The 27,119-nt window shown below is 40.1% G+C and overlaps 1 protein-coding gene across 6 annotated transcripts in view; it reads left to right on the top strand.

Annotated features, from left to right (window-relative positions):
* Positions 1–27,119, top strand: part of Ankrd6 (ankyrin repeat domain 6) — a 190,412-nt gene that overhangs the window by 98,520 nt on the left and 64,773 nt on the right. The window contains exon 1 of one of the 6 annotated variants that reach the window (XM_058575701.1): positions 23,976–24,367. The exons of the other annotated variants lie outside the window; for them this stretch is intronic. The gene's annotated coding sequence lies outside the window, so the exon portion shown is untranslated. Of the gene's footprint in view, positions 1–23,975; positions 24,368–27,119 lie in introns of those variants that run through there. 6 annotated transcript variants of the gene reach the window in all.

Below are 27,119 nucleotides of genomic sequence, written 5' to 3'. Positions count from 1 at the left end.
CAATGAGACAAGTTTACAACTGACTTGAAGCACTTCCCTAACCACTGAGTTGATACCAAGTTGCCACTGTGACAGTCAGAGGAGAGATGACTCATGGGAGCACAATACTTTCAATTAATTTACCATCCTGTTAGGTGTAAACCCTATATTTATGCTGTGGTAGTTGCTTGTGCCCAAAAAGAGAAAGAAAATGAAAACCTATTTTACAGAAGAGTTCTTCTTTTCTTTTCTTTTTCTTGTACGGAAGAGTTATTTTCTGAGCTTTAAAAAGTAACCTTGTAGGAGGGGGACCGGTGTTGGATTTCCACCCCTACCCCTGAGAGTGGGGTGGAATGAAGATTTCTGGCTTTCTCCTGGCCAGCAGATTTGTTAAGTGATTTGGGGGTGGTTATTTAGAACAGATCCTATTTATTTGGATCCTATTTTTCTGTTCTTGACGTCTCATGCCCAGCTCATTTATGCACTTGGTGAACCTCTAAGTGCTGCTGTGCCCAGGGATGGCCCCGGCTCAGGGGTACAGTGGTGAGCATGGAAAATGCTCCAGTTCCCAAGGGGTTTGAGTGAGGGGAGCAGACAACATACCAGTAAATAAGTTGATGAATAAGGAACTTCAAGTGGTATTCACTGTTGTGCAGAAAACATACTCTGTCATGCTGGCGTATGGAGTGGAGGGAGGCAGCTAGCTCTTGAGGTGCCAGAAAGGTCATGGCCCTAAGGAGGGAATGTCTGAGGGAGGCTTCTTGTTCCCCACTCCACTCCACACTTTGTGAGCAGGTACTGTGTGCTCAGCCGGTGGAAACCGAAGCCTTGCAGGAATCTGGTGAACCATCCATTAGGACTTTTTGGATTCCCAGCTCAGCTAAGTAGAGCACACAGTTTCTTTAGGGAAAAGAGTAGAAGGCATTCAAAGTCTTAAGCAAGAGTAAGGTTCCCCAATTGCTCTCTTAATCAAGTTCATTAAAACGGAATGCATATTTAAAACTTCCCTGATGATTAATTTTATTTCAATGTAAGTAAGGACATCTGAATTCCTTCCTGATGCCTAAGGGCATCCTGATGAGATGGGGGCGTGTAACTCCAAATGTGAGCCTCCGGTTCATTAAGTTTAAGTGGTAACCCAAACACCTACAGTATAAAATCGGGTAAAATATCTAAGACTTAGCTGCTCTGGGGAAAATACCAGGCTTGGAAAACTTATACTACAGACTGCATGTTTCCCCAGCCACTGTATTTTGACAGCTGAGATAAGAGTAAAATAAACAAGAATTTAAAATACACATACGCCTGTATGGGAAGATCGGTGCAAAAATAATTTGGGTTTCACTGATAACTCTGGAATGTGCTGTACATAGGGGTGTTTGGCTGAACTCCTGTGCCTGGCCATAAAATATGTGGGACCCTTTTTCTTCCCTGTGGTACTGGTGATTGGACCCAGGGATGCTCTACCACTCAGTTACATCCCTACCACTTTTTATTTTGAGAGTTTCTACTTAAGTTGCCCAGACTGCTTCCAACTTGTGATCTTCCTGCCTCAGTCTCCCGCATCACAAAGATTACAGATGTGCACTACTGCACCTGGCTCATGGGACACTTTTCTATTGAGTAGGAAGCTTTCCAGTGTACTCCTAGCAACAGTGCCCAGGAATTTTGGACCTTGCTCCACAGGTCACATGCTGGGAAAATGCTAGTCAAAATGCACTTGTCTGAAAGAATGCTGAAGAACTTACCCTATATTTGGCCTAATGTGGAAAGCCCATTCCTTCCTGAAGCTAGGGAGACGGCATCACATCCCAACCCCACTATTTACCAACTGTGTACAGCCGAGGTGGAAGTCTGACCTGTATGGTTTGCTTTCCTCCCCCTGTGAAATGTGGATATGTAGGCCCAATCCCTTGGGTTGTCAGATGATGTGAAGACTTCTCCACAATGCAGGTCCATGGTAAGAAGCACGGTACGCATTAGCTGGTTACCTCTCCCAGGTCGCCCTTACTGGGCTTCACCTGGCTTCCAGGAGGGGCTGCCTTTGCTGCTTTGTTTTCCCAGCTGTTCTGTCTCTGTAAAGCGGCAGGAAACCCACCTCCCAGCAGTGGAGGTGCAGCATGACAAAATGTGCTCTTGGTGATGCCCCACAACAGTATTCTCTGGCTCCCCTTATAGGGTATTTGGATAAGTCCCACTGTAGAGTGCCCAGCCACCTTCTTGTTAATGTACCACTTTCCATTCTCTCCAGAGACCCCTGCCCAAGGTTTCGGGGTTTGGATAGTTGTATTTTCAAATTCTAATAGCCATTGATTGTTCTTGAGCCAAAATTCATGTTCGATTTAGATGCTGTATGAATCTAGTAATGCCTAAACACAAGGATATGTGCTTGCAGTTAGATCTAGGTATGCAGAGAACTTAATCTGCTCTTGGGGACTGACAGGCCACAAAAATCTGGGTAACTTTGTCAGATAATCTAATCCTGAGTTAGTAAGACAGGGTGTGACTAAGAAGGTAATATAAGCACCTTGGTGATTGAACTCCTAGAACACATTTATTAGGCTTCAAATCTGAAGTTGTGCTTTTAAGGGAATAAACGTTGGGGTTAGGGATTGAAGAGGGAAAAGCAATTTATTGGAAAGCAAAAACTTGCAGGGATAGTGATTTCCTATAGGATATGGGTTATAGTTGAAGGTGTGTGCGTGTGTGTGTGTGTGGGGGGGGGCAACTGTAGATTTTTTCTTTTTTGAAAGCATATTCTAGGTATCCATTATAATACAAAGTAATTTTAAAAATCTACACTGACTGTAATACCCAGAAAATACTATCGGGCACCTAGATTAAAATATTGAGATATACCCCAGACCAGACCAGTTGTGGCTTTTTCTGTGACTCTATTTTAACCATTATCCATGGACTGACAATTTTGTACATGGTACGTCCTACCATTTAAAACAAACAAACAAACAAACAAAAATAACAAAAAAAAATCTCTCTGATCTAAAAGGATGGATGGTTGTATTTTACAAACATGGTATTAAGGATTTCACTCATCTATTTGGTCCATTGTGTGCAAAAGGAACTATGCTGTATACTACAAAGGTTATAGTATAAAAGGTGTAGCTCCTGTTATATGCTCAGATACAGTATTTACTGTGGAGTTTGATTCCCTATAAAGTTGAAATTAAAGTTAAGCTAATTCTACTGATTCTATTGATTCTACTACTCTAAAGTGATAGTTCAATGTAGATTTAAGCTTAAATCTACAGTATGTCTTAGTGATTATCAAGTTAGGTTATGTGATAATCCTGTATACCCTCAAGTATATTAATGTGAGAATCCTAAAAAATTCAATAGAAACTTCCTATCTAAATAAAAATGGATTGTATGCAATACAGTCATATGTGTAATACATTTGCACTATAGAGGTATGACAGTACTTAACTTCAAATACTACAGAACTATGGTAACAAAAACTGCCTGATACTGGCATTAAAACAGCCACATAGGTGAATGGAACACAGTTGAAGATGGACAAACCTACAGAGATACAGTCATCTTATCCTTGACAAAGATGCCAAAAATGTTTGAGGAAAAGACTGTCTTTAACATAAGGTGCTGAGAAAACTGATAATGCATATTTAAAAGAATGAGAAGAGATCCTTATCTCTCACCTGGCACAAAAGTCAACTCAAAATGAATTAAAGACCTAGGAATTGGGTAGGAAACAATGAAACTCCTAGAAGAAAATGTAGGGTCAACACTTCAATGTATGGGCACAGGCAATGACTTTCTCAAAAGGACCTCTAAAACTCGGGAAATACCAAGAATTAATAAATTGGGGAGGTTGGGGTTGTGGCTCAGCGGTAGAGTACTGGCCTAGCACGTGTGAGGCCCTGGGTTTGATCCTCAGCACCTCATAAAAAGTAAAAATAAAAGCCATGGTACCCCCCAAAAATAAATAAATAAATAAATGGATGACCTCTAATCAAAAAGCTTCTGTACAGCAAGGGAAACAATTAAGAATGAGAAGAATCTACAGAATGGAAGAAGAATCTTTGCTAGCTACTCTTCTGAGGATTAATATCCAGAATATATGAAGAGCTCAAAACTTACCACCCCAAAACCAATTCAACAAGCTAATAATTAAATACTTAAAAAATAAACATTTTAAAAGATTTGGCAATTTATAACATCTTTAGCACTTAGGGAAACACAAATAAAAACTTAAGATTTCATCTCATTCCAATTAGGATAGGAGCCATCAAGGATACAAAAGATAAGTGCTGGAGAGGATGTGAAGGAAAAGCAACACTTTTACACTGTTGGTGGGATTGTAAATTAATATAACCAACACAGAAATCATTATAGAGCCTCCTCAAAAGATTAGGCATAGAACCACCATCTGACCCAGCTATACCACTCCTCAGTATTTATCCTGAAGAATCAAAAGCCTTTTTACTACAGTGATACATTTACATCCATTTATAGCTGTACAGGTCACAATAGACATCTTGGCTGGTGCCATAGTTTGGCTATCAATGGATGAATGGAAAAGGAAGATGCGGTGTATATACATAATAGTTTTTTTTTTCCCAGCCGTAAAGAAAAGTAAAATATTTTTTTCAGGAAAATGGATGCAATGTGAGAACATCTAGTTAAGCAAAATAAGCTAAATGCAGAAAGTCAAGGATCATGTGTTTTCTCTCATGTGGAAGCTAGAGAAGAAAAAGTTGTGTATGAAGGGATCTCATGAAAATCCAAGAGACGTCAGTAGAGGAAAAGGATGGGAAGGAGCAGAACTGGGGAATGATATTGACCATATTATGTTACACATTTGTACATGTGTACAATGTAAAAATGTGTAACAGTGAATCCCACCAGTATGTTTAATTATAATGCATCAATAAAAATATGGCAAAAAATAAAAAAATTAATACTGTAAGGCACTTAAAATAGCTTTTTTGAGTTATAATTGACATACCATGAAATTCACCCATATCAAAAGCATACAGTAAATATTTACAGAATTTCATAACCATCACAACTATATTAAGTTTAGAACATTTTCATCATCACCCAAAAGATATCTTGTACTCATTAGCAGTTACTCCCAGGCCTTCCTTTCCCCAATCCCTGGCAACTACTAAAATACTTTCTCTTTGAGTTTGTCTATTCTAGATGTTTCATATAAATGGAATTGGATAACAATGTAGATCAATAATAAATATACTAATTAGTCACTGGGTGTTCTCAATTGTTTAAAAACATAAATTTCCAACACAACAAAAATAGCAAGAATGCCATAATGGACCATGGACCATCCTCTTATCAGAATGTGACTGATGTATTGTCTACAGTACACCTTTCTCCATCAATGCCAGCTATTGTGGCTGATCCTAGGTAGCATGTCATGTTATCCATGACTGTTTCAGTTCATTTTTTAAATACATTCTTCTAAGAAGTATAACAGCATTTTATTGCACATAAAAATTAATATACTTTAACATTGTAAAATATTCAGTAATTATTCACGTTTTTTAATCACAAAATTTCAACTTGAGATCAGAAAATGGTTATCCATAACACTTGGCTGACAAGTGTCTTAAAACATTTTTAAACTTGAGGTTTCTTTATTTTTTTCCATGAGGAGGAGTTGAAGAAATGTGGTCATTTGTCTTATAGAAGCAGTGTTGCTCAAAGTGTGTCCTAGAGCTGGTTTGTGACTAGTATAGTCGTTGAGAGTAAATGTTTAAAACTATTTTTAGCGACTTGACATTGCTACAACATTCAAGCATGTGAGTTTTGTCAGCACACGTGGTTGGCTATGATTTCTGAGTTTGAGGATATTCTGTTGGTGCCTCTATGACAACAGGAAGGCATTCTGCAGTAAGTAAGGGGCTGTAGGAGCTGGTCCCATAATGAACATCAGCATGCTGCTGCTTCCATCAAGAATGTCTTGCTATGAAAAAACGTCAGCAGAATTAAATAAGCTCAGAGAGCTAGTAAAGAGTTACAAATTTATACAAAGGCTAACCTGTTAAATTTGAGATTATTCTGTTAATGTGAACCGGGCATAAAAACGTTATTGCCTGCTGAAATGTGATGGTGATCATATGGTGGAATGTAAGAACTCCTAGTGTTTCTCAAAGTAAGAAGACATTTGGTTTCAATCTTTAAAATGTGAATTGGACTTACCTCTGGCATTTGATCTCTATACTTCCATGCAAAGAAGAAAAACACATTTTTCAACAGCAAATAAGATCAAAAGGAAAAATGAAGTTTAGAAGAGCAAAGTTTCAGCTGATAGTTGACAGTCCATAATTTAATTATCAATATCAATGAATAATATCCCTGTGTGATATTTTACATATAAGTGATCTCCAAGAACTTCTGAATTTGAACAGTTTGAATTTAGTTCATTAAAAGAAGATCCATGTACAGGAAATTCTTAGAACTAGAATTATTTTTTAACTGAATAATGATTTAAGGTTTTTTTGTTTTCTGGTTTTAATTAGGACTTAATCACATACAACTAGTATTGACTTCAGTGCATACTTCCTTTAAAAATTGTTTTCACTCTGGTAAAGTACATAACAAAATTGATCACCACCATTATTTCATGTGTTCAGTGGTATTGATTCGTGGTATTGTGTAACCATCACCACTGTCTATCTCTGAAACTTTTATCTTGTAAAATGGAAACTCTGTGCTTATTAATTCCTCATCTTACCTCCCCCAGCCTCTGACAACAACATTCTACTTTCCATCTCTCTGCCTTTGACTGCTTTAAGTGCCTCATATAAGTGGAATTATGCAGTATGTCGTTTTGTGAGTGGTTTATTTTGCTTGGCATAATGTCCTCAAAGGTCATTCATGTTGTAGAAAGGATGATTTAAATTTAACATTACAAGATAAATGACTAGAATGGACCACTGCAGATTGAGGATGAATTTTGAAAATGGAACATCAGTTGTCTCATTTTGATAAATGTTAAAAAGTAAATATCTGGAACTTGCTAAAATTACCTCAATCTATTCTCCTGTTTCCATAAACCACACCTCCATGAAACTGTTTTCTTCACTACAGTTATAAATCATCGAAAGAATTTGTATAATTACAACAGGTTGTATTGTGCTAAGTCCAGCTTAGATGGCCAGCAGGCTAGAAGGAGGCTTAACTTTTAAGTAGTGATATACAGGGTGTTCCTTCAAAGTATGTATATAGGCACTTTATATGAGAAATTGCTACTTTATAATTTCATTTAGTTATAGCTGCAGAATAGCATAAAGTCATGAGTATGACAACCATTTTATATTAATTGCCTGTATGCACGTGTTTTTCTTTGGTATTGGGGATCAAAACTAGGGGTGCTTTATTACTAAGCTATATTCCAGCCCATTTTTAAAATTTTCATTTTGAGGTGGGGAATCTCACTAAGTTGCTGAGGCTGCTCTCAAATTTGTGATCCTTCTGCTTCAGCTTCCCAAATTGCTGGGATTATAAGCATGTGCCACTGTGCCTGGCTGTATGCACATTTTCAATGAATAAAGTGTATAACTTTTTCAGTTTAATATTTATTGGAATTTTTTATGTGGTACTGGGCATTAAACCCACAGATGCTCTGGCATTCTACATCCTCTTTCCCCTTTTGAAACAGTCTTTGTAACTTGCTAAGACTGGCCTCAAACTTGGATTCTCCTTCCCCAGCCTCCCAAGTCCCTGGACTTGCAGACATGTACCATTGTGCCTGGCTGGAATATACTTTCGCGTCTCTAGAATCTATGAATAAACAATTGGGGCTTGTATTTTGTATATTTAAGTGTTTTTAAGTGTAATTTTTATTGTATTTACTAATGTAATTTTAAAAATTACAATAGGTAGAAGCGAATATCCTTACAGTGTCACATAACATGTTGGTCCTGCTGTTGCTCGTATTTTCTGTAGATTGGTAGTTAAGTGTCCTAGGAGCTTGATTAAAGTCATGCTCTTTTTCTGCAGGGGGAGGGACTGGACTCCTCTGCTTGGTGTTCTGTGCTGCAGGTCAGTGCTCCGCGTGGCCTTGGAGCTGCTCAGTGTTCTCGGCTTTCCTGCAAGCAGTCTCGAGAATAGCTGTGGAATGTGCTGGGCATGTAACACCCTGAGATAAGGAGGCACTGGCAGGAATAGCCAGGCTCCTATCCTGTCCTCCTGGAAAGCGCTTTAGAGCTTTTTAGCCTGGTGGTTCGTGTATTTCCTGGGGCATAAAACCCAGGGCGAGCCGCTTTTCAGTATCCGCCACCTGTGGTTCAGGTGGAGCACGGACAGTCAAGGCTCCCTTTGCCCTGGGTAGCCTTCCTGATTCTTAAGGAGCTGGCTTGTTATGAATCCTAGGCATCTGGTGTCCCTTGCTGCTTATCCATAAATAATAAACCTGCTTTCTATAACTTGCAAGTGTTCCATCTCTTTGGCTCGGGCAAGTGATACAAATTGGCACTATCCAAGGTTCAGGGGGTGAGGTGCTTAATATTCCCCTGGAATTGGCAACCAGCTCATCATGAATCTGTCAGTGTACCTCCAGGAGGAGGGACACAATATCAAGTGGTGTTTTTGTTTGTTTTGAGACAGGGTCTCCCTGTGTTTCCCAGACCGGCCTCGAACTTGCCATTCGTCTTGCCTCGAACTTGCCTCTGTCTCCCAAGTTGCTGGGATTAAAGGTGTGTACCATTGCACACAGCTGTTCCCCAATGCCCCCCATATTGTGGTGGAGATGAAACTTGGGGCCTGCACATGCAGTTGCTTCTTTGTTTCTATGAAGTAATTACACAATTGACAGCTGCCAACTACTTCAGAGATGGGATAAAATATTTTTCTTTATATTAAAAAAATTGTGTCTATAGGTCTTCCTTTTATAGGTAGTATCCTGACTCCTCTTCAACCATGGAATCATTGTAAGGGTTCCACTAGTTTCTAAGTATAGGTATTGGAATCATACCCTTGGCGACTGAGAAGTTACCATAAGGTGCTTCTGTGGACCTACCAGACCCACTGTGAGACAAGCATGGCCACAACTCCACTTGATACCTGAACTCCATAATCCTCTACTCAAAATCGACAACACCATTTCAGGTCCCATGGTATCAGAGTCAGCTCAGATTAATATACAGCAGTCTTCCAGAGAGCTGGCATTCCACCTTCCCCAGTGCCCCTGATCCTAGTACGTGATGGTCCCTTTGTAGCACCAGTAAGATTTTGTTGTGTGATCCCACAGGATACCTCCTTGAGGAGACTAGCTCCTCCTCAACCAGTGCACTGAGCCTGTGAGTTGCAGTAGGTGATGCCATCTCTGTTCTCCCTCTCACTTGCTCTTTTTTTGTACAAGTCGGGTACTGTTGTCCATCAAACTTGCCCATGGACAATCAGCCATTGCTGCAGATCCCTGATAGTCACAGCATCCTGGCTGCCACTCTGGCCTCACTGCCACTTATGGTTCTTATATCCATCTATCCTGATGTTTTTCACTACTTAGCCTCTGTTTTGGAATCTTGTCACCTTCTACTAATTCAAAAGCCCATTACCATAGAAGTGTCTTCTGTATACTCAGCCAACAGGACAGAACTGTTGAGTTTCTCAATGACCCTGTGCCCTTCACTAGGGAACTTATCCCTTTAGAGAAGAAAATGACCCCTTTGCCCTCCTAGGATCATAATCAGATTGTGGATTCTTCTGATGTCTTATAGTCTGTCCAGCATATCCACCTTGAGTCTTCTTACCTCTTAATATTCTGCCAAGGTGTTTCAAGCATCTTCATTTAATTTACATTTGGTTGTTATTATGCTCCGGCTTCAAGAAGCCATCCCAGGGTATGAGGACCAATTTCAGGTTGTCTGTGCCTGGATACCAAACCCCAAGGCTCCCATGTAGATGAATTCTTGCCAGTCTCACTTGGCATTCGCTCATCGCCCTTCTCTACCCTCCTGCTCCCCCAGCTCCTGTCAGTGTGCAACAAAGAATGGGTCCTGAAAGTCCTTCTGCATGAAGCTGTTCAGCAGTTCCCTGAAAGCAGGGTCTCTCTTCCTGTAGATCATACTGAAGCCAGATCCTAATCCTCAGCTGGGGTGAGAGGGCTTTGAAGAAGGGAGGCAGCTGCCCCAGGTGAAGTCTTTGAAGAGGCTTTTCTACTGGCCCAGTAAGTTCAGGAGACTCTGGGAAGACTTCAGTATTCTGGGACAGTGGGCTGACTGCCCTGTTACAGGTCTCAGGTGGCTCCATGTGTGTTAATTCCCTGCATCTCTGTTGTGACAAGGGTTTCCTGTGGATTCCTGTTCCATGGTGTCAGGGAAACAACATCTAGGTGAAGGGCTGGGGAGAATCCCCAAGGGAAGGACTGCTGTCACCTGGCCGGGCTAGCAACAAAAAACCCCCACACTAACACAGAAATAACCTTTTCAGGGTTCAGGGATGTTTCTGAGACCTCAGCTCCCATGCTCAAGGGCAAGGGGAGCAAGGGAGGCAAGAGAGCTCCCCTGAAACCCCCCTATTTACTGGGGACAAGCTATTCATAGAATATTCCACCCAAATAAGGCAAGGGGTTGGGTTTCGAAGGGTGGAGTCTTACTTGGTGATGTTTTGTGATCAGCAGGATGACATCTTGGAAAGCCACACCCATCTCAGGTTCTGTGTGGGATCACAGGCAGAGAAAAAGCAAAGGTACACACATGTGGCACAGCCCAACCAGGCAGTAATGTCAGGCCAGTCCCCTCATGTACTCAGATGCATACAGCTCTCACACACAGCCCATGGATAGCTTGCGACAGGATGCCAGGACTAGAATGTCCTCCAGGAAAGGGTCTGTGGATTTCCCCCACAAATGACTGCCCCAGGCCCCTGGGAGCAGGAAAGCAGTCCAGGAGGGAGAAGCTTCACCGACTATTGTAGTGGATCCAGATTTCTTCTCCAAGAGGAAGCCAAGCCCCCTACTCTGAGAGAAGGATCAGAAGGCAGGGGTTAACCTGGGACTGTGACACAGAAGGGTCTTAAGCTTTGTAATGTCTCGTTTGACCTCCTGAAATTAATAATTTCTTCAGGTTGTGTCCTGAAGACAGGAGCTCAACTAATTAAATGTTTTCATTGTAGAAATAACTTGGCTACGATAATAATGAGACTGTCCTGAGAGAAATGACTATTTTAAGATTGCATAAAACTCTTGGGAACGAATTATCTCTGGAGCTAATTCTGGGAATATAATAAGCAATTTAAGGTCGGTGTCGTTTCTATTCTCACTACCTTCACATTAGGAATCTCTTCTTGTAAAGATGTGGCAGAATTTTAACTTTGAGTAATTTCTGATATCTAACAATTTGGTGTGTTGGTCATGTGAGGTAATTATTGGCTAAAGAATCTAGTGGACCAGACTTGCCCGTGGTTATTCTATGACTGAAACTTAAGGTTTGGACAAGATCCAATTTGGAAGGACACCTTAGCTAAGAAATAACTGTAAATAATAACCAGGTCTAGGGAGAGGCTGCATGTGTAGTGAGCTGACTTCAGGCAGAGCTCTCCTGTGACACCTGTCCCCACTCTAACTGTAAGCCTTACCTTTTCAGTGGGTGGAGGGGTCAGAGTCCACAAGCTCTGAGTGCATCTTCCTGAGCCATGTATTGTGTGTGCCTGATTGATGTGTGATGACCTGAGTGTGAGAGCGAGCCACAGAGGCTCGTTGATGGCCAGCTGTACTTAAGTCCCAGTCTCCCTCCTCTGCAGGGACAGCTGATCCCGCAAAGCTCTGTGCTGAAGCCAAACACTGTGTCCCTGCTGAACGCTGAGTAAGGCCAAGAGCCCAAAGTCTCCCTGAGACTTTATCCTTAGGAAACTATAAACAAGAGGTGACAGTGTAATAGACTCAGGAGGAGTCAGTGCTGGAAAGGACTTGGAAATCTAAATGGAGAATTTAGTCTCCTGTTGGCTTCATGCAAGTATACATATGTCCAGTTACTTACTGGGTGCTTTCTCTGTGCCAAGTTGCTGTGGTTTGGATGTGAGATGTCCCCAAAAAGCTCTTGTGTTAATATAGGAAGGGCGCATCTTCCCTGTGTCTCTTCCCCCCCCCCCCAAACCCCCGCTTCCTGGTGACCATGAATGCAAAGGAGCTCTTCCACTATCCCGTCTGTCATCTTCCACTGTCCCTGTCTGTCATGACATTCTTTTTTCAAAATAGAAAAATCAGTTTTATTTCTAGCAATAGCAATGAACAAGTTCAAAACGAAATTAATAAAATCTTCCTATTGAAAATAGTATAAAAATAGCAGACTACTTAAACATAAATTTAGCGAGACTCAAGGTTTATAACTGGAAATTATAAAACATTGAAAGATATTAAAGACTTCAATAAATGCAAATATCATCAATGTTCCTGAATTGAATATTTACTATTCTCAAGGCAATGTTCCCCAAATAGATCAACAGTTTAATGCAATTCCTATGAAAATTCCAACTGCTTTCTTTCAAAAAATGGGCAAGTTGTTTTTAAAATTCATATAGCATCGTAAGAGACAATAAGTGGCTATAAGAAATCTTGAAAAATAGAAAAGTTGGGGGATTCATGTTTCTAAATTTTCAGTTGGTACAAATGTGCATCCAAAATAATGTGATACTGACAAAGGGACAGATACATAAAACAAAGGAATAGATTGAAGGTCCATAAATGAACCTCTTTGATGAATTGATTATTTTTAAATTTTTATTATGCGTGATAGTAGAATGTATTTTGACATACATATATGGACTATAACTTCTCATTCTTGTTGTACATGATATAGAATTACATTGGTCATGTAATCATATATGCACATAGTAATGTTTGATTCATTCTACTATCATCTTTCCTATTTCCATTCCCCTTCCCTTTCCTTATACCCCTCTGCCTAATGCAAATTATTCTATTCTTCCCTATTCACCCTCTTCTTGTGAATTATCTGCATATCAGAAAACATCTGGCCTCTGTGCTTTTGGGATTGGCTTATTTCACTTAGCATGATAGTCTCCAGTTCCATTCATTTACCAGCAAATGCTATAATTTCATTTCTTTTTATGACTGAGTAATATTCCATTGTGTATATATACATTTTTTAATCCATTCATCTACTGAGGGTACCTAGGTTGATTCTATAGTTTAGATTTTGTAAATTGAACTGCTATAAACATTGATGTGGCAGCATCATTATAGCATGCTGATTTTTAAGTCCTTTGGGTATACTGAGGAGTGGGATAACTGGGTCAAATGGTGGTTCCATTCCAAGTTTTCTGAGGAATCTCAATAGTGTTTTCCATAGTGACTGTATCAATTTGCAGTCCCACTAGCAATGTATGAGTGTACCTTTTTCCCCACATCCTTGTCAACATTTATTGCTGCTTATATTCTTTTTTTTTTAAAAAAGAGAGGGAGAGAGGGAGAGAATTTTCAATATTTTTTAGTTATCAGCGGACACAACATCTTTGTATGTGGTGCTGAGGATCGAACCCAGGCCGCACGCATGCCAGGCGAGCGCGCTACCGCTTGAGCCACATCCCCAGCCCCGCTGCTTATATTCTTGATAATTGCTATTCTGACTGGAGTGAGATGAATCTCAGTGTAGTTTTAATTTGCGTTTCTCTAATTGCTAGAAATGTTGAACATTTTTTGATATATTTGTCTGATCATATTTCTTTAAAGTGTCTGTTCAGTTTCTTTGCCCATTTACTGATTTTTTTTTTTTTTTTTTTTTGGTGTTAAGTTTCTTGAGTTCTTTCATATCCTAGAGATTAATGTTCTGAGGTACAGGTGGCAAAGATTTTTCTCCCATTTGTAGCCTTCTCTTCACATTTTTTATTGTTTCCTTTGCTGTGAAGAAGCTTTAGTTTGATACCATCCCATTTGTTGATTCTTGATTTTACTTCTTGGGCTTTAGGAGTCTTGTTAAGGAAGTCAGTTCCTAGCTGACATGACAGAGTTGGGCCTACTTTTTCTTTGATTAGGGACAGGGTCTCTGGTCTAATGCTCAAAGTGTACTTGATACACTTTGAATTTTGTGCAGGATGAAAGATTTCAGTTTGCTACATATGGATTTCCAGTTTTCCCAGCACCATTTGTTACTATAGCTCTATAGTATAATTTAAGGTCTGGTATTGTAATGCCTCCTGCTTCACTTTTCTTGCTAAAGATTGCTTGGCTGTACTGGGTCTCTTATTTTTCCGAATTAATTTCATGACTGCTTTTTCTATTTCTATAAAGAATGTCATTGGGATTTTAATAGGAATTGCATTAAATATGTATAATGCTTTTGGTAGTATGGCCGTTTGGCAATGCTAACTCTGCCTATCCAAGAGCATAAGAGATCTTTTCATCTTCTAAGATCTTCAATTTCTTTCATGTCCTGTAGTTTTCATTGTAGAAGTCTTTCACCTCTTTGGTTATATTGATTCCCACACTTTTTCTTTTTTAGGCTACTGTGAATGGGGTAGTTTTCCTAATTTCTCTTTTAGTAGATTCATCACTGATGTATAGGAATGCAATTGATTTATGGGTGTTAAGTTTATATTCTGCTACTTTGCTGAATTCATTTATTCCACAAGTTTTCTGGTGGATTTTTTTAAATCTTCTAAATGTAGAATTGTGTCATTGGCAAATAGGCGTAGTTGTTCTTTTCCTATTCCTGTCCCTTTAATTTCTTTCTTTTGTCTAATTGCTCTGTCTAGAGTTTTATGAACAATATTGAATAAAAATGGTGAAAGAGGGCATCCTTGTCTTGTTCCAGTTTACAGGAAATGCTTTCAATTTTTCTCCATGTAGAATGATGTTGGCCTTAGGTTTTGCATAGATAACTTTAACAATGTTCCTACTATTCCTAGTTTTTCTAGTGTTTTGAACATGAAAAGATGTTTTATTTTGTCAATTGCTTCTGCCGCATCTATTGAGATAATCATGATTCTTAAGTCTATTGATGGGATGAATTAAGTTTATTGATTTTCATATGTTGAACCAAATTTGCATCTCTGACATAAACCTCATCCAATTGTGGTGCCCTATTTTTAAATATATTTTTATGTGTGATTTGCCAGAATTTTGAATTTTTGCGTCTGTGTTCATCAGGGATATTGGTCTGCAGTTTTCTTTCCTTGATGTGTCTGTCTTAACTGGTTTTATTATTAGGGTGATACTAGCTTCATAGAATGAGTTTGGAAGGGTTCCCTCCTTTTCTGTTTCATGAAATAATTTAAGGAGCATTGGTGTTAATTCTTCTTTAAAGGTCTTAATCGAACTCAGCTGAGAATCTGTCTGGTCCTGGGCTTTTCTTAGTTGGTAGGCTTCTGATGGCATCTTCTATTTCATTGCTTGAAATTGATCTGTTTAAATTGCATGTGCTCCTGATTCAGTTTGGTTAGGTCATATGTCTCTAGAAATTTGTTGATGTCTTTGATATTTTCTATTTTATTGGAGTATACATTTTCAAAATAGTTTCTAATTATCTTCTGTATTTTAGTAGTGTCTGTCATATTTCCTTTTTCATCACAAATTTTAGTAATTTGATTTTTTTCTCTTTATTTTTGTTAGCATAGCTAAGAATTTATAAATTTCTCCCTCCCTCCAAAGAGCCAATTTTTGTTTTGTCAATTTTTTTGAATTATTTCAACTTCATTAGTTTTAACTCTGTTAGTTATTTCCTGTCTTCTGTTTTTGGTGTTGATTTGTTGTTCTTTTTTCTAGGGCTTTGAGATGTGAAGTTAGGAAATAGCCAAATAACCTATTTTTTAAATAAATGAGTTCAATGAAGTGAACTTTCCTCTTAGAACTGCCTTCATAGTGTCTCAGAGATTGATACTTTGGGTCGCTATTCTCATTTACTTCAAGTATTTTTTTCTCATCCCTGATTTTTTTTTTTTTTTTTTTTGGCTATCCATTGGTCATTCAATAGCATATTATTTAGTCTACAGGTGTTAGAATAGCTTCTATTTTTTATTTTATTGTTGATTTCTAATTTCATTCCATTATGATCTGGTAGAATGCAAGGTATCACCTCTATATATTTGCTAAGAGTTTTGTGGCATAAGATATGGTCTATTTTAGAGAAGGATCCATGTGCTGCTGGGAAGAAAATGTATACAATCATTGATGGATGAAATACTGTTAAATCTAAATTGTTGATTATATTATATTGTTCTTTAGTTTCTTTTAGTTTTTGTTGGGAAGATCTATCCAGTGGTGAGAGAGGTATGTTAGTCACTCAGTATTATCATGTTGTGGTCTATTTTGCCTCTTGAAATTGAGAAGGATTTGTTTGTATATAGATTCTCAATTGTTTGGGGCATAAATATTTGATTGATATGTCTTGTTAATGTATAATTCTTTTAAGGAAGTCTTTGCCTATGAGATGGGTCTCTTGGACAGCATATTGTTGGGTCTTGGTTTTTAATCTGATCTGCCAGTCTGTCGTTTGAGTTTGGGCCATTTATGTTCAAAGTTATTATTGAGATATTATTTGTATTCTTGGTCATTTTTATTTCTGATTTTTAGTTTGAATTGTTCCTTTGATTATTTCTGTAGTAGTTCCTTCCTCTGCTGGTTTTCACATTTTTTTTCATTTTCATGGAATATTTTGCTGAGAATTTTCTGTAGAGTAGGCGTTCTAGTTCTGAATTCTTTTGTTTATCATGGAAAGTTTTTATTTCATCTTCAAATTTGAAGCTCAGTTTTTCTGGGTATAGTATATTTGGTTGGCATCCATTTTCTTTCAGAGCTTGGTATATATTTTTCCAAGACCTCCTAGGTTTGAGTGTCTGACTTAAGAAATTGGCTGAGATCTGAGTGAGTTTTCCTCTAAATGTAATCTGAAAATTTTCTCTGGCATCCTTTAAAATTCTATCCTCATTCTGTATGTTAGGCATTTTCATTATAATGTAACTTGGTGTGGGTCTGTTTGTAATTTTGTATATTCGGGGTCCTTCAAGCCTCCTGTATCTGATTTTTCCATTTCATTTTTTAGGTTTGGGAATTTTTCTGATATTGTTTCACTGAAAAATTGTATTCCTTTGGCTTGTATCTTCATGCCTTCATCTACTCCGATAAATCTTAAATTTGGTTTTTTCATGTTATTTCATATTTCTTGGAAATTCTGTTCATGGTCTGTTAATGCTTTCTCTTTGTGGTCAACTCTATTTTTCAGATTATATATTTTTTTTCATTGCCTGAAACCATCTTCCAAGGGGTCTAGTCTGTTGGTGATGGCTTTCCAGAGGATTTCTGCCTGATTTCTTTTCAGAATCTTTATTGAAGTGATCTTTTACCTCTTGAATTTTCTAATTTCACTCCTTACATTGTCCTTTACCTCACGGATCAGTTTAATTATGTACATTCTAAACTCCTTCTCTGACATTTCTTCCACTGTGGTGTCAGTGGATTCTATTATTGGGCATCTTGGTTTGTTTGGGGGTGATTTGTTCCCTTGTTTTTTCATGTTTGTCTACCCTTATATTAGTGTGGATCTGAGGCAGTACAGTTTCTACCCTATAAACTTATAGTGTCACTGCATGCCGCAGTCTGGCTGGGCACAAATGCCGCAGTCTGGCTGGGCACACAATCACGAGCCACCACACAGCTTGTAGATTCAAACAGCAACTCTTTATTCCCGAACTCACACCAGCCGTCTACAATCACGTTCTGGGGAAATCCACGTTCTCTGCCCAAATCCACACCCACTGGGCTTCTGTCTCCCAAAAAATACTGTCTGAATCCCGTGAGAACTCAAGGGGAACTCAGGCAGCAGGATACGCCCTATTCCCAGCAGGAATAATCTTAAACCTGGAACGCCCTAAACCCGATTATCCTAAACCGGGAACACCCTAATCCGCCCTGGTCCTTGAGCAAGGTCACCTACATGCAATGTCACTGCAACATGGGGTACGCTGGCAAGGAAATTGTCATACCTACTTGGCTAATGGCTCCCAGCAACTGCAAATTTCTGGAACGTCTCCATTAAGGGGGAGACGAGTAATAACAATAACCAATACAAACAATATGCAGCTTTAAACCAGATAGCTCCTACTAAGACATCTACAGTTCTGTCACAATAAACAGAAATGATATGTTCACTTGTTGCCTATAAGAAAAACAGTTTGCAAAAGGGCTTATAATTTCAAATAGTGGACAGAGAGAGAATAGAAGTGACATTGGATGTGATGTTTATAAGGAAGAGGAGAAGATAGAAGTAAAAAATTAAAGGAAGAGTGAAAGAGGGAACAATAGAGGTTGGCTGTTAGGAGAAAAGAAAATCAAGGGAAACAGATAAGAGGGGAAAATTATAAAGTAAAATAAAAAAAAATAAAAGAATACAAAACAAAACTCAGACATTCTAGTCATCAATAAACTGATGCATGAAAAATAATTGGTTTCAAAATGGTAGAAGTGTGAGAGAAGATCTCAAGTTTTATTTGGAGTTCAAAAGTATCTCAGGTTCCCTTCTCAGCACTTAGGTGGGGTTGTCAGGAGTTTGATGCTTCTCCACCCTCAGGGTAGAGTTGCTAGGTGAGAGGGTTAATCCTGGAGGCAGGGTTTAGGCTTAGGTATGTTCCAGTCTTCACTGAATGACAATTAGTATGGAGATTTTAAATCAGCACACCTCTGGGGCCTATCAATTGCTCTGGAAGACTTGCACCCCAAGAATCTCCTTTGGGTTCCACTTCTGTGGTGTAGAAGCCAGTTCTTAGGTGACTGTATCACCTGCGGACCCCACGATTCCTGTTCTGATTTAGTCTCCAAACTCGGTCTCTTGCCCTTTCAAATTCCCAGTCATTTGCTTCTCTCCCAGCCAATCCTGCAAGAAGCCAGATTGGAAGGGGGAAGGTGGGTGGGTTTCCATAGCCAGTATTCTCCTGTATAAACCTCTCTCCATGCTTGATTTTCCCCTGTTCACTTAGGCACACTCTCTGTCACACGGCGTGGGTTTGCCCCGCTTGTTTTTGGAGCCAGACTTGGGTCTGCCAGAATTGGCTCCCCCAGCTGCTGGTGGCCCCTGCACACTTCAGGGAGAGATGGTGGCTTCTTTCCTATACAAGGATATTATGCAGCCATTTAGTTGGGTAGTGACTCTCATCTCTAAACTCTGTACCCCCAACATGCCTCAGTCCTCCTGAGAATGGAAGTTTCTTTAATTCTTTTATTGCTTTATTGTATTTGCAGAGGGACTGTTCATCCTCCAGCTGCTGCCATGTCTGTGGGGCTGGGGAATCTTCCTTTATAACATTTGATCTCCTGAGTCCCCAATCCGTTTTGAGTTTCCAGTCTTAAAATTCAGTAATTTTGCCCCCTAATTTTTTAAATATAATTTTTAGTTATAGACACAACATCTTTATTTTTATGTGGTGCTGAGGATTGAACCCAGTGCTTCACATGTATGAGGCAAGTGCTCTACCACTGAGCCATAACCCCAGCTCCCTAATTTTTGTTCATTCACTCACCTTACTGAGAAGCTGCCTCTCTGCTTTTCTTGGATTCATACCATGGAGCTGCCAGGGAAGTAACTCCTCTATTCTGTCGTCTTCCCTCCCGTCATGATGTTCTGCCTCACCTTGGGCTAAGAGCAATGGAGTTGGCCCACCATGGACTGAACCTCTGAAACCATGAACCAAAATAGTTTTCTTCCTCTTAAATTGTTCTTGTCAGTTATTTTGGTCACAGCAGGAAAGAGCCAACTAACATACAAGTGCTTATCTACATCCTTGGATAATCCTTCTTGCTAACCTACAAAGTCAGTAGCTACCATTATTAACCCTATTTTACAAATAAGGACATTAAGAAGCAAGAAGGTTAATAATGTATCCTTACCAGGGTCCACACTTTTTGTGGGTGGACTTTTAAAAACACCTTTTCTTCTTGCTTCTACCCACTCCCTTGCCTCAACCAACCTTGGCACAGAGTTGAGAAGGGGGACCCATGATGTAGAAATGTTACCAGTGATGGTGTAGAGAGCTGATACAGTATTGATGTTTCTAGACCATGCTGTGTGCCCTTACAGGAGATGTGTTCTTATGCTAACATGGTACTCCTGACCTAGATGTGCTTGTGGATAGTTTCAGCTTTTAGAGGAGGTCATGTTTGTTGGGGGGAATGACAGGGAGGAGCATTGTGCATCAGCATCTGGAATTTCTGGTATTGGGATATTATGTGAAGAAATACTTGACTGGAAGGCATATTGGATAAAAGGGGACCTCTGGAGTGGAAACCAGGTCTAGGATAGTTAGAAATAATCATATTTGCAGGATCACATAGTAGACATTGATGAACAGAAGCAAGTGTGTATAGTTGGGAGAGATTGTGTGGTCTCCCTGGGCTTCCTGGCCTGTAGGCCTCCTCTAGCCCCAGAAACAGGGCTGTGTCCTCTGAGGATCATGCAGTAGGAGAATACTGTTGAAAATCAAACTAGAGTCACAGTTGGCATTTATTTCCAAGCAGACACTCATATCAACCACTTTGCCATATTTGGGACAGTGTTTGTAGGGTTACATTCAGACATTTAATTCCTGGCTAGCAGAGCAGCTTCATGGTTTTCTTCATGCTTTTGGTACAGACTCAGAAAATTATGCGACTCTGTTGCAGTTCAGTGGTGTTTCTTGTGGGTAGATGCTGAGTCTGAGTCGGCTGTCGGCTAGGGAGTGTCTGCACCCCCATTGTCACGAGCCACTTCTCCTGCCATCATGTCAGTTATCAAGTGCTTCCCCATTGTGTCCTCTCCTTCCCGAAGGAATGAGCAAGAATCATTGTATATGTGGTAATATAAAAATGTATGAAGCAATGTATGCAGGGAGACATGTAGGAGTACATAGAAAATGGATGTATAAACTTAAAATGCACATATAAAATTACTTAAAGGGATAGGTAGCCAGAATGACTTAGCCCCTGGAATCTGACAACCCTTGACAATAGAGATGGATCTTCTGTTATTTCAACCTTGTAAATGCTGCTGTAACAAAGTGCTGCTTTGGCTGTTGGCCATGACGTTGTGTGTGAGGGGGTGTGAGTGACTTTAAAAAGAAAGCACAGCCGTGATTGTAAGTGACTGAGACCAACAGTTGACAGAGTATTGGGTATCCACTGATGTATAAGGCATTTGTATTAGTTTATGTAGCTGCTATGAGAAATTATTACAAATTGTATGGCTTGAAACAATAGAAAATATTCTTGCAATTCTGGAGGTCAGAAGTCTGAGATCAAGGTGTTGCACTCCCCCTGAGAATTCTAGGGGTGAATCTTTTCTTGCGTCTTCTGTCCTTTGGTACCACCTGTTCCTTGGCTTGTGATCCCATCACTCCAGCTCTGTGTCTGGGTCACATTGACTCCTCCCCCTCTGTCTCAAAACTCTCTGCCTCTTCTAAGTGCACATGTGATTCATTTACAACCTACCCAGACAATCCAGTGTACGTTCCTAGCTTCAGGATCCTTAACAATCACATCTTTTGTCATATATGTTAACACAGACTCTGGGGATTAGGACATGGATATATCTTTTGAGTTTTCACCAGCTTGCTATAGCTTGTGTTATTATTTGAAAACAAGGGAAAATAAAAGAAAGCACTTGCTCTTAGGAGATTATAATCCAGCAGATATGTTTACTTATTCAATAAACATGTGTTGCCACATGCCTTGTGCCATTCTGTGTGCTTGCATTGAGCTGAAGATGAGACTGAAGCACAGCCCCTCTGCTAGGGATGCCAGAGGCTGAGAGTAAAGACAACCAGGGTAACCCTATAAAGAATTTCGGTCTCATAGGTCCTGTGATGGTATGGAAATACTCAAAGTATAGTCTGATATCCAAAAGTGATTTTTAAAATGAAGTTTTTGGAGTGCTGGAGATAGAACCCAGGGCCTTTGGTGTGCTGGACAAAGCAGTCTACCAGTGAGCTATGTCTCCAGCCTAAAGTAATTTAATCATTAATTTATTTATCTCAAAAGTTAAAGGAAATCCAATTCATAACAATTTTCATTTTTTTTTTTTTTTTGGTACTGGGGAGTGAATCCAGGGGGTGCTTAACCACTGAGCCACATCCCCAGCCTTTTTTTTTTTTTTTTTTTTTTTTTTTAAGAGACAGGGTCTCACTGAGTTACTTAGGGCTTCACTAAATTGCTGAGGCTGCCTGGCTGGCTTGGAACTCGAAATCCTCTTGACTCAGCCTCCCAAGCCATATTCTCTCACATCACATTCCTCAGTGTCCAGAATCTCTTGCTCCATCTGCTGTCCTGCGTGGCTTTCTTCATCCAGCTCTTTGTTCTAGAGATTGGCTTAGACGACTCCTCACCATCTCTCCTGCCTAGCTTCTAGTGCTGCAGAGACTTCTCTGGCTAGAGCAGTCTCCTTAGGAGGGGCAGAGGGAGATATCCTTCAAATCAAAAGGCAAGAAGAGAGGCCAACAATATTGACACCACACAATTGCAGTCCAGTCTAGTAACTAACTCCAGTGGGATTAAAAAAACCAAAACCTCTTATTTTATACTGGCCTCATTATACAATGGGTAAAAATTGTCACACTTTCTATTTTACACATAAGGAGGTGGGTTGAGAGTAAGAAAGTTGCCCCAAGTAAGTGACAGCTGATAATTTGAGTTGAGGGTGATTTTACCCTTGTGAACCTGGAGGATGGAAGAGCAATGAAATCTGAGATGAGGACCCCTTTGAATCATATGTGAAGGATAAGGAGGAGCCGGGGAGATGATCTAAAGAGAATTCTAAGCAAAAATGATAGTGGTGCTTTCAAGGTTTTCTAAACACTTATGGCCAAGAGGGTGCAGGATGTGCAGGATGCAGGGAGGGGGATATCAGGAGAGGTGGTTGGTGACAGAGTCTGGATCCAGACCCCGCATGGATTTGAGTATCACTGGACTTCATTCTGGGGAAATGTGAGCCCTTGGTTACAAGCAGAGAAGTAGCTACTGAACAATGCTCATCTTTTTTTTTTTTTTTTTTTTTTTTAGTTGTAGTTGAACACAATACCTTTATTATTTTTTTAAAGAGGGAATTTTTAAATTTTTAGTTTTCGGTGGACACAACATCTTTGTTTTATTTTTATGTGGTGCTGAGGATCGAACACAGTGCCCTGCGCATGCCAGGCGAGCACGCTACCTCTTGAGCCTCATCCCCAGCCCAACCTTTATTTTTATGTGGTGCTGAGAATTGAACCCAGCACCTTGCACGTGCTAGGTCAACTGTCCGTGTGCCAAGCACATACTAACATAATGCACATACTATATACCAAGTTCAGTATATGGTATGTGCATTATGTTATTCAATCTTTTGTAACCACCTGATAAGAACTGTTATTTTTTTTTTTCTGTATAACACAGAAGTAGGCTTAGAATCATTGAGAAACTTGCCCTAGCTGGATGTGGTGGTTCATGTCTAAAGTCCAAGTTGTTCAGGAGACCAAGACAAGAGGACTGTGAGTTGAAAGTCAGTCTGGGCAACATAACAAGGGACTATCTTTAAAACTTCTTCTTCTTCTTCTCCTCCTCCTCCTCCCCCTCCCCCTCCCCCTCCCTCTTCTTCTTCTTCTTCTTTTTTAAAATCTCCATGCCTTATTGTCTCAAATCGGGGTTTGGTGCTTTTATTGAATGTGGGGGTAGAGAAAGGGGAAGAAGAAGCAAGAATGTTTGAGATTAGGCAAAATAGGTTGCTAGATAAGATAGAGTCCATTTTGGTTAGCTTTTTTCATTGCTGTTACCAAAATACTTTATAGGAACAACTTGGAGGAGGAAAAGACTGAGACCTCTGAAACCCTAACTCCAAGGAGCAGACATCATGTGGGTAGAAAACTGCCCTGCTCATGACAGCAAGTGGGAGGGGCTGCAGGAAGACCAACCCTGCCAGGGCATGACCCCAGTGACCCACCTCCTCCGGTCACACCCTACCTGCCTATAGTTACTACCCAGTCAGTTCATTCAAACTAAAATGGATTCATTAGGTTACAGCTCTCATAATACAATCATTTTAGCTTTGACTATTCCTGCATGAGCACAGCTTTTGGGGAATATATCATATTCAAACCCTTAACAGCGCCCTACCAAGGTGAGAACACAAGAAAAGGACAGATTTGCAGAGAAGGATGGGGTTTTGGTTGTGAACATGTTGATAGGAGACATCCAAGTAAAATGCCTGTTGAGTAGCTGAGTGTTTAAATATAGAGCTTCAGAAAAAGTGAATAAGGCTAAAGAAGACTTGGAGAAATCTGTATCTAGGCAGCAGAAGAGGATGTGGGCAGCAGGGAAAGGAAGTACCGAGATCTTCTAAAGAAGAAAACAAGCAGAGAAGATAACCAAGAATCTCTGGGATCTTCAAAATTTAAGGCACCAGCAAAAGAAAAGCCCTTCAGTGAGGAAAAACAGCCTAAGGTAGGAGGAGAGAGTGGGTCACAGAAACCAAGGAAAGAAGGAAGTTTGATGGAGGGATGGTAGCAGTGTCTAATGCAACAGAAAGAGTGAGAAGAGCAAAAAGTTACCATTGCCTCTGGCAGTTAGGTCAATGTAAAACTAGCTGGTAGGAAGGCAGATGCTGCAGCCATACTGGAAGATAGTACAGCAGTTTCTTGCAAGGCTAAGCACTGTTGGGTGGTATGGTCCAACAACTTTACTTCTGGGTGTTCACCCAAATAAGATGAAAACATGTCCACACAATATACCTGCATATGGATGTTTATAGAAGCTGTATACATTGTTGTCAAAACTTGGAAGCAACCAAAAAGCCCTTCAATATATAAATGGGAAATCAACTATGTTGCATCTATACAATGGAATATTATTTATCACTATAAAGAAATGAGATGTCAAACTACAAAAAGACACTTAGAGACTGGTTTCTTTGACGTAGCAGTATTCTTTTACAATCTGAATACTATGATTCTAGCTATATGGCATTATGGAAAATACAAAACTAGAGAGACCGTGGAAAGATCAGGATTTTGGAAGTGGGGTAGGGAGAAATGAATAGATATAACACGGGGGATTTTTAGGACAATCAAAGTATTCTGTATACTTTAATGGCACATGCATGGAAAAACCCATGGAACTGTATGACAGTGAGCCCTAACATAAACTTTGGACACTAGTTAGACAATGTGTCAATACCAACTCATTGATGTACCAAACATCCATGGATGAAGGTCAGTTTTTCTATAAACCTGATTATTCTATAGAAGTCTATTGAAATAGAAGGGAAAGAATAAAAGGAGTAAATGAGAGAAGAAAAAGCCACATGCTTGTCACCTTGAGGGTGTAGCATAAACCCATAATTATAATTAATCTAATTCAGTGTGTCTGCTTTCCAAGTAGAGCAAAAATATGACTAGTCACTCTTGTGCTCACCAGTCTCCAGAGCTCCAGTCACAAAGACGGTGCAGTTTCTTTGGCATGATGTGAAATATTTCCATTTTCTAACATCTGGTCATTGTCCTTGTATTAGAAGCTCCAATTGAGATTGTCTCTTTACTCCTCTTTCTTACTCCATGTTCTTTCAGGCCACTCTGCTTTTTGTACTTCCTGTTACCTCTGCCTGGGTTTTCCCTACTCCTCTGCCTAACAAAATCCTACACAGTCTCCAACACCTTCCCTGTGAAAACTTCACGGACTTCCTCTCCCTCAGCCACTAAGCAGGAGTTATTTCTCTCCCAGTTTCCAGAGCTCTTTATGCCCATCTCTTCTTAGTACACTACAAAATAAATAACAAAGTTTTAGTAGGAAAAAAAATGGGGGCAGAAAGAAGCCAGATCAAAGAGTTTTGAGGAGTGGCCAGGAGCTGAGCTATGATGTGAGAGATACTGTGCAGTGACAGTTTTGCTGTTATTTGGTGTTGCTATTTTGATCATCTTTAGCATTTCTGGCTTTGCCCAGCAGGGTTTCAGGGTGGTGAAAAGAAAATTCCAAGAGGCTGTGGTGCTGTCCAATGCGTCAGTGCTGACAGACCTGTGTCACTAATGCTGCCACGAGATGAGCAGTTATTCTGGCCACAAGACCAGTGGGCCTCTATTTTTGGGAGAAAGGGAGAAAGGAGAATGACACATCCTTCTTTTATCTTTAAGAGGGTTTGAAGCCATAGATTGCCTCATCTGAGAAAGGGAAAAGATGAACTGCTTAGGTGGATACCCCCCTCTGTGTGTGTGTGTGTGTGTGTCTGTCTTTGTACTGGGGGGTTGAACCCAGGGGTGCTGATCTATATCCCCAGTCCTTTTTTTTTTTTTTTTTAATTTTGAGACAGATTCTCCCTAAGTGGTTGAGGCCATCCTTGAACTTGTGATCTCTGGCCTAAGCCTCCCTAGTCACTGGGATTATCAGCATTTACCACTGCACCCACTCCTCCTCTTTCTTCTGGAATCCACAGACTCAATTAATAACTATAAAAAGTGACTGGTTGTTAGTTTTTCTGTTGTCCATTTAATGGACATTAAAGGCCAACTTTGTTTCAGGCACCAAGCCAGGCACTAGGGAGAAAAGATGACTGAAATTGACTTCTGCCTTCAAGTTCAGTCTATCCAGGAGACCTTGTACCAGTAACAGCAACTACACTTTGAGAGTAGCTGTCATAGTGTGCCCAGGCCACCATAACACAATACCACAGATTTATTTTCTCCCAGTTGTAGAGGCTGAAAGTCCTGGGTTGAAGTCCAGCAGAGCAGTTTCTGGTGAGGGCTCTTTCTGGCTTGCAGATGGCTGTTTTGGGCTCACACGGCCTTTCTACTGCAGAGGGAGGGAGGTTGGTAAGGCACATCTGCGTGTGAACTCTCTGGTGTCTTTTTACAGCAACATAATCGTATCAGATCAGGGTCCCATCCTCATGACCTCGTTTTACCTTAATCATCTCCTATTTTTAAATACATCCACACTAGGAGTTAGGGCTTCACCATGAGGACTTGGAGAGATACAATTCAGGCCATGGCCAGAGCCTATAGAATACTGTATGTAACAGATTAGTAAATGATCATATCATCTTGGGGAAAGTGGGGATGGATGAACAACCAGCAGGGATGATGCTGGACTTAAGTTTGAGCAGTGCATGTGGTAATTTGCTAAGCAATGGGCGTGCCGAGCCTCAGCTTGGAGGCTCTGGTGGTCTAGCAGTGCTGGTCACTCAATAAGTTATTATCCTGCGTGA

Source organism: Marmota monax, unplaced genomic scaffold (assembly GCF_021218885.2).
Source record: "Marmota monax isolate L192 unplaced genomic scaffold, Marmota_monax_Labrador192_F-V1.1 WCK01_AAM20220418_F8-fsc00013, whole genome shotgun sequence".
NCBI classification, from domain to species: Eukaryota; Metazoa; Chordata; class Mammalia; order Rodentia; family Sciuridae; genus Marmota; species Marmota monax.
Note: the sequence above shows the minus strand (reverse complement) of the source record. Positions and strands in the feature narration are given on the sequence as shown.